This window comes from Dermacentor silvarum, chromosome 5 (assembly GCF_013339745.2).
Source record: "Dermacentor silvarum isolate Dsil-2018 chromosome 5, BIME_Dsil_1.4, whole genome shotgun sequence".
Taxonomy (NCBI): domain Eukaryota; kingdom Metazoa; phylum Arthropoda; class Arachnida; order Ixodida; family Ixodidae; genus Dermacentor; species Dermacentor silvarum.
This window is the reverse complement of record NC_051158.1, coordinates 151137805-151146943: the sequence shown is the minus strand read 5'-3', so window position 1 is coordinate 151146943 and position 9139 is coordinate 151137805.

Sequence of the window (9139 nt, the reverse complement as noted above, 5' to 3'; positions counted from 1 at the left end):
GCGTTTTCCCCGTGCATTGTTAGAGGAACTGATCTTACCTCTCGTAAGAGTCACTGTATCGACCAAGATCATTCGGCCATTTGAATAGAAGGGAAAATGCTTGACACAAAGCTGACGCCGCAACTAAAAATGGAACACTTAAAATGGTGACACAGAAAACTCAAGAATAATAAATATTGTTCTGCAACATCCTTTCAAATAATAGTGCGTTGCTTTATGTGGCTACCGAATCACTTGCTGGCTTTATTTAGCAATGACGTCGACGCCCGGTAGGTGCGTTTTCCCCGTGCATTGTTAGAGGAACTGATCTTACCTCTCGTAAGAGTCACTGTATCGACCAAGATTATTCGGCCATTCAAATAGAAGGGAAAATGCTTGACACAAAGCTGACGCCGCAACTAAAAATGGAACACTTAAAATGGTGACACAGAAAACTCAAGAATAATAAATATCGTTCTGCAACATCCTTTCAAATAATAGTGCGTTGCTTTATGTGGCTACCGAATCACTTGCTGGCTTTATTTAGCAATGACGTGAACGCCCGGTAGGTGCGTTTTCCCCGTACATTTTTAGAGGAACTGATTTTACCTCTCGTAAGAGTCACTGTATCGACCAAGATTATTCGGCCATTCAAATAGAAGGGAAAATGCTTGACACAAAGCTGACGCCGCAACTAAAAAATGGAACACTACAATCGTGAGACAGAAAACTCAAAATAATAAATATCGTTCTGCAACATCCTTTCAAATAATAGTGCGTTGCTTTATGTGGCTACCGAATCACTTGCTGGCTTTATTTAGCAATGACGTCGAACGCCCGGTAGGTGCGTTTTCCCCGTACATTTTTAGAGGAACTGATCTTTACCTCTCGTAAGAGTCACTGTATCGACCAAGATTATTCGGCCATTCAAATAGAAGGGAAAATGCTTGACACAAAGCTGACGCCGCAACTAAAAAATGGAAGACATACAATCGTGAGACAGAAAACTCAAAAATAAAAATATCGTTCTGCAACATCCTTTCAAATAATAGTGCGTTGCTTTATGTGGCTACCGAATCACTTGCTGGCTTTATTTAGCAATGACGTGAACGCCCGGTAGGTGCGTTTTCCCCGTACATTTTTAGAGGAACTGATTTTACCTCTCGTAAGAGTCACTGTATCGACCAAGATTATTCGGCCATTCAAATAGAAGGGAAAATGCTTGACACAAAGCTGACGCCGCAACTAAAAAATGGAAGACATACAATCGTGAGACAGAAAACTCAAAAATAAAAATATCGTTCTGCAACATCCTTTCAAATAATAGTGCGTTGCTTTATGTGGCTACCGAATCACTTGCTGGCTTTATTTAGCAATGACGTCGAACGCCCGGTAGGTGCGTTTTCCCCGTGCATTGTTAGAGGAACTGATCTTACCTCTCGTAAGAGTCACTGTATCGACCAAGATTATTCGGCCATTTCAAATAGAAGGGAAAATGCTTGACACAAAGCTGACGCCGCAACTAAACAAATGGAACACATACAATCGTGAGACAGAAAACTCAAAAATAATAAATATCGTTCTGCAACATCCTTTCAAATAATAGTGCGTTGCTTTATGTGGCTACCGAATCACTTGCTGGCTTTATTTAGCAATGACGTGAACGCCCGGTAGGTGCGTTTTCCCCGTACATTTTTAGAGGAACTGATTTTACCTCTCGTAAGAGTCACTGTATCGACCAAGATTATTCGGCCATTCAAATAGAAGGGAAAATGCTTGACACAAAGCTGACGCCGCAACTAAAAAATGGAAGACATACAATCGTGAGACAGAAAACTCAAAATAATAAATATCGTTCTGCAACATCCTTTCAAATAATAGTGCGTTGCTTTATGTGGCTACCGAATCACTTGCTGGCTTTATTTAGCAATGACGTGAACGCCCGGTAGGTGCGTTTTCCCCGTACATTTTTAGAGGAACTGATTTTACCTCTCGTAAGAGTCACTGTATCGACCAAGATTATTCGGCCATTCAAATAGAAGGGAAAATGCTTGACACAAAGCTGACGCCGCAACTAAAAATGGAACACTTAAAATGGTGACACAGAAAACTCAAGAATAATAAATATCGTTCTGCAACATCCTTTCAAATAAGTGTGCGTTGCTTTATGTGGCTGTCGAATCACTTGTTGGCTTTATTTAGCAATGACGTCAACGCCCGGTAGGTGCGTTTTCCCCGTGCATCGTTAGAGGAACTGATCTTACCTCTCGTAAGAGTCACTGTATCGACCAAGATCATTCGGCCATTTGAATAGAAGGGAAAATGCTTGACACAAAGCTGACGCCGCAACTAAAAATGGAACACTTAAAATGGTGACACAGAAAACTCAAGAATAATAAATATCTTTCTGCAACATCCTTTCAAATAATAGTGCGTTGCTTTATGTTGCTACCGAATCACTTACTGGCTTTATTTAGCAATGACGTCAACGCCCGGTAGGTGCGTTTTCCCCGTGCATCGTTAGAGGAACTGATCTTACCTCTCGTAAGAGTCACTGTATCGACCAAGATTATTCGGCCATTCAAATAGAAGGGAAAATGCTTGACACAAAGCTGACGCCGCAACTAAAAATGGAACACTTAAAATGGTGACACAGAAAACTCAAGAATAATAAATATTGTTCTGTAACATCCTTTCAAATAAATGTGCGTTGCTTTATGTGGCTACCGAATCACTTGCTGGCTTTATTTAGCAATGACGTGAACGCCCGGTAGGTGCGTTTTCCCCGTACATTTTTAGAGGAACTGATCTTACCTCTCGTAAGAGTCACTGTACCGACCAAGATTATTCGGCCATTCAAATAGAAGGGAAAATGCTTGACACAAAGCTGACGCCGCAACTAAAAATGGAACACTTAAAATGGTGACACAGAAAACTCAAGAATAATAAATATTGTTCTGGAACATCCTTTCAAATAAGTGTGCGTTGCTTTATGTGGCTGTCGAATCACTTGTTGGCTTTATTTAGCAATGACGTCGACGCCCGGTAGGTGGTTTTCCCCGTACATTTTTAGAGGAACTGATTTTACCTCTCGTAAGAGTCACTGTATCGACCAAGATCATTCGGCCATTTGAATAGAAGGGAAAATGCTTGACACAAAGCTGACGCCGCAACTAAAAATGGAACACTTAAAATGGTGACACAGAAAACTCAAGAATAATAAATATTGTTCTGGAACATCCTTTAAAATAAGTGTGCGTTGCTTTATGTGGCTGTCGAATCACTTGTTGGCTTTATTTAGCAATGACGTCGACGCCCGGTAGGTGGGTTTTCCCCGTACATTTTTAGAGGAACTGATTTTACCTCTCGTAAGAGTCACTGTATCGACCAAGATCATTCGGCCATTTGAATAGAAGGGAAAATGCTTGACACAAAGCTGACGCCGCAACTAAAAATGGAACACTTAAAATGGTGACACAGAAAACTCAAGAATAATAAATATTGTTCTGCAACATCCTTTAAAATAAGTGTGCGTTGCTTTATGTGGCTGTCGAATCACTTGTTGGCTTTATTTAGCAGTGACGTCGACGCCCGGTAGGTGGGTTTTCCCCTTACATTTTTAGAGGAACTGATTTTACATCTCGTAAGAGTCACTGTATCGACCAAGATCATTCGGCCATTTGAATAGAAGGGAAAATGCTTGACACAAAGCTGACGCCGCAACTAAAAATGGAACACTTAAAATGGTGACACAGAAAACTCAAGAATAATAATAATTGTTCTGGAACATCCTTTAAAATAAGTGTGCGTTGCTTTATGTGGCTGTCGAATCACTTGTTGGCTTTATTTAGCAATGACGTCGACGCCCGGTAGGTGCGTTTTCCCCGTGCATCGTTAGAGGAACTGATCTTACCTCTCGTAAGAGTCACTGTATCGACCAAGATTATTCGGCCATTCAAATAGAAGGAAAAATGCTTGACACAAAGTTGACGCCGCAACTAAAAATGGAACACTTAAAATGGTGACACAGAAAACTCAAGAATAATAAATATCTTTCTGCAACATCCTTTCAAATAATAGTGCGTTGCTTTATGTTGCTACCGAATCACTTACTGGCTTTATTTAGCAATGACGTGAACGCCCGGTAGGTGCGTTTTCCCCGTACATTTTTAGAGGAACTGATTTTACCTCTCGTAAGAGTCACTGTACCGACCAAGATTATTCGGCCATTCAAATAGAAGGGAAAATGCTTGACACAAAGCTGACGCCGCAACTAAAAATGGAACACTTAAAATGGTGACACAGAAAACTCAAGAATAATAAATATTGTTCTGGAACATCCTTTAAAATAAGTGTGCGTTGCTTTATGTGGCTGTCGAATCACTTGTTGGCTTTATTTAGCAATGACGTCGACGCGCGGTAGGTGGGTTTTCCCCGTACATTTTTAGAGGAACTGATTTTACCTCTCGTAAGAGTCACTGTATCGACCAAGATCATTCGGCCATTTGAATAGAAGGGAAAATGCTTGACACAAAGCTGACGCCGCAACTAAAAATGGAACACTTAAAATGGTGACACAGAAAACTCAAAAATAATAAATATCGTTCTGCAACATCCTTTCAAATAAATGTGCGTTGCTTTATGTGGCTACCGAATCACTTGCTGGCTTTATTTAGCAATGACGTGAACGCCCGGTAGGTGCGTTTTCCCCGTACATTTTTAGAGGAACTGATTTTACCTCTCGTAAGAGTCACTGTATCGACCAAGATTATTCGGCCATTCAAATGGAAGGGAAAATGCTTGACACAAAGCTGACGCCGCAACTAAAAATGGAACACTTAAAATGGTGACACAGAAAACTCAAGAATAATAAATATCTTTCTGCAACATCCTTTCAAATAATAGTGCGTTGCTTTATGTGGCTACCGAATCACTTGCTGGCTTTATTTAGCAATGACGTGAACGCCCGGTAGGTGCGTTTTCCCCGTACATTTTTAGAGGAACTGATTTTACCTCTCGTAAGAGTCACTGTATCGACCAAGATTATTCGGCCATTCAAATGGAAGGGAAAATGCTTGACACAAAGCTGACGCCGCAACTAAAAATGGAACACTTAAAATGGTGACACAGAAAACTCAAGAATAATAAATATTGTTCTGCAACATCCTTTCAAATAATAGTGCGTTGCTTTATGTTGCTACCGAATCACTTGCTGGCTTTATTTAGCAATGACGTCAACGCCCGGTAGGTGCGTTTTCCCCGTGCATCGTTAGAGGAACTGATCTTACCTCTCGTAAGAGTCACTGCCCTATTGAAAATCCCAGCATTGCCCATCATTAGTTTTATGCTGGGCATGCCGGGAAACGTGCTGGGGATGCTGGATAAGTTGCTGGGCATGATGGAATTCATCGTGGGTACGCTGGGTGGATGGTGGGCGATATAGATGGTGCTGGGTAGATGCTGGGTAGACGGTGGAATACCTACTGGGTGACTCGTCTCAATGGTGGGTGTACTGGGTGGACGGTGGAATACATACTGGGCGACCTGTGCAAATGATGGGTGAATGATGGGTGTACTGGTTGGATGGTGGGTGAATGGTGTGCGTGCTGGGTGAATGGTGGGTGTACTGGGTGATGGTGGGAGGACAATGGGTGACTATATACAAGGTGTTTCAGCGAACACTTTCAAAAATGTTTAAAGGTTGTCTGTGGTAGATAGCACAATTCTAGTTAATGAGCTGGTCCACTCGAAGAGGCGTACATTACTTGCAAAAAAATAAATGCATAATAACAATACAATCAAGAAAAAATCACTAATTAAGTTTCTAACTAATTGCCGATTGTCCGATATTCCATTTTACAAATTCTAGCCGTTTGGTTCGCAAGGCGGATCCACGAATTATCCGGATGACACCAGTTTGGAGATAATAATGATTAAGATATAAATGTTTTGGTTGCCTGTGGCAAATCGAACAATTCCAGTTCATGATCTAGTCTACTCGAAGAGGCGGACATGTACTTGCACAAAAAATTCAAATCTTCTGTTCAAGTATCGGTGTTACACTTTAAGCAGTTAAATCAACATTGGAAGTGGTTCATTTTCTACCATCAGTTAGATTGAACTTGTTCAGTCACACCTTCTTTGGAACTTCATCATGTTAAGCTCAATGTTCTTGCCATCATCCAAATTTTGAGAGTGATGCCTGGTTTTTACTCGAAGGGTGCTTGCATCCTCTTTCTTTACTACATAAACATTAGGTTGTTTCTCAAGGGAAACCGCCTGTGGAATGGTCTTGAAACTCAATCTGATTAGCGTATGATTGAGAAGAGTGTGTATCAGGAAAGTCAAGTTTCTTTCATGACTGCCTTCTCTGCCAAACAGCTGGGAACGTTCTTGCATTTTTGCAAGATTAAGTATATTTATATATTCCCAAATGCTACACAGCGTGTTCATTTTTATGTTTTATGGAATTGTTAGAAAATATGCTGTGGCAGGTAGCATAATTCTTATCATTGAGCTGGGTTATTCGATGAGGCAGACATTAATAGCACGAGAAATGGAAACACATATTTAACTATCATTAACGAAATTTCACTAATGAACTTCTTAGTGAATTACTTTACGACATATATTGCCATTTACAAATTGTAGCCGGTGAGCTTGTCAGGCGTATCCACTTGGAATTAATTTCCAGAATGACACCAGTTTGGAGATGCGCCATCGAACTCGCTGTAAAAATGCACTGTTATTCTACTTACTTTTTTACCAAAATGCTGTTTTATACATGGAAGCACAAAAGTAACTGGAACGCCCATATATTTCGTCCCACAGTTTGGGAAATATCTTGAAACTGGTGTCATCCTGGAAATTCATTTCAAGTGGACGTGTCATGCAAACTCACTGGTTACAATTCGTAAATTGCAATATGTGCCGTAAAGTAATTAACTAAGAAGTTCATTAGTCAATTTTTATTAATTAGTTGAATATGTGTTTCGATTTCTCGTGCTGCTAATGTCCGCCTCTTCGAACAATCCAGCTCAGCGATAAGAATTATGCTACCTGCCACAGGCCATTTTTAAAAATTCCTTAAAATTTAATTTTGAACACCCGGTATATATATGTACGTATGCGCTTGGTAGCTTTTGCTCTAGTGATCACGGTGAATGTAATAACAAGGTATGTTTCCGTATTTCAATTAAGCTATTGATTGCTGGAACGTACGCACGAGATTCTCGAATACAGTGATACTGTATTCGAGAAAATCACCTAATTGTTGCGACTCCATGACTCTGGGATATTCTCATTAAAAATTACTAATGCATCTGGGTACTTTCTCGCAAAAAACACGACAGACAGTGAGAAACTTAATGACTTCAGAACTGGTGGAAGATGTGTAAATGCCCTGTTCCCGTTAACGAAAATGTCAACTAATTGACTATGCCGCAGCGCCGAAGCTAAAAGCTAAAAGCTTCAATAATGAACTCGTGACGCCGCTAACTGCTGTTTGCGTCCCCTGCATTCTTGCCATGGAAATGGGCACGATTCACCCTTGTCGCACGATATGCACGCGACGTCGACAAGCAACGCCAAAGAGATCGATAACGCTCAAGCCGGTTGCTTTGCTGGTGACACCACAGGTGAAACCACATATACGTGCGAGCGACGGCTGCAAGAGACGCGACGTGGAGGGAGTGCGATACGCAGATTGGTTGATAATTTGCATGCGTCGGTTAACACCGTCACTGTTACGACGGACTCGTACTTTGCACTGTAATTTGCCCGTAAGTGCAATCACTACTGCTGACAGTCTTGCCACGAACTTTACCCCCATTGCTAAAGAGATGTGTTTTCTGGGATCGAGCGGATCGCCGCCAGAACACCGCGCCTGATCATACACCGCGTGTATACAACCCACGGAAACAGCAATAGTGTTTCTTCGTATATCGTGTCGAGTTGCGGCGGCGATTGGCATGCAAACCTACGGCTGCTCGATCGAGAAGCACAAGGTTGGGCAAATGACACCGAACTGCGGTAATCAAGAAGACGCGCTCCACTGCAACATAGACGGTCCTGAATATTTCTTGTCTGAAAAAAAAAAAAGGTTTTGCACTCATTGTTGCAATCTTCTTGCTCATATTTTGCAGAATGATCGTATTTTGGGGTCTGCTTCCTTTAGTATAACACTTACCGGAGTTATCTGCCTGGTTTTTAAGGGAAAAAAAATGCAAATTTGCCTTCACTTATGGAAACGCGAGCTGTTCCCGCGACGGCGCTAACATAAAGTTGTGTCGCCGCCTGCCGGCAGCTGCAGAAAGCAGCCGGTCAGCCCAGTTAGCCGCGTGTTCTAGGAGCGGGCAACAGGCGGCGAACCACCTTAACCAGCTGCTTTCCGCAGCTTCCGGCAGGCGGCGACACAAGTTTATGCTAGCTCGTTGGTGGATCAGCTCGCATCGCCATAAATGAAGGCAAATTTGAATTTTTTTTTCTTACAAACCAGGCAGTTAACTGCGGTAAGTGTTATACTAAATGAAGCAGACTCAAAATGCGATCATTCTTGTTGTATCTCGCACCAATGCAAGATGGCGCGAAGAAAAAGACACCGGGCGAAGGCAAGCCCGAAACTACTGTCGTAACGGCGAAACAACAAAGAGAGCTTTTATTTCCGGTCAGGGCCTTATATACCCTACGCCCGTCACGCACAAGGTTGACTACACTAGTACTATCGTGGAGAGGTTGCCAACCCGCAAACTGAACACAGCTGAACACAGGCAAACACAACATCATCCCCTTCGCAAAAAAAAAAAAAAAATGAAGTCACACATAGAAGTCCTGGAACCGTGACGGAAGCCGTCGGTCCCTAGTCGAGGGTCCTCTTGACGTCACCACTGAAAGACTGTTAGGGGGTTGACATGAACTTGATAAAGGCGTTGATCTCGTAGGCGTGGTTACCTGCAGAGGCTGTTGCGAGTCGTCCACACCACACGGGTCGGGGTCTTCCTCAGTGGGCAGGGCGCTCGGCGACTGCTGGTTCCTCCCGATCTGACACTGCTCTGGAACAGACACCAACTTCGACGCATTCCATGTACGCCCATCCTCCAAGCGGAAAGAGTTTGGACCTAGCTGCTTGACTATTCGTCGGGGCTTGGAGTAGGATCGTCCC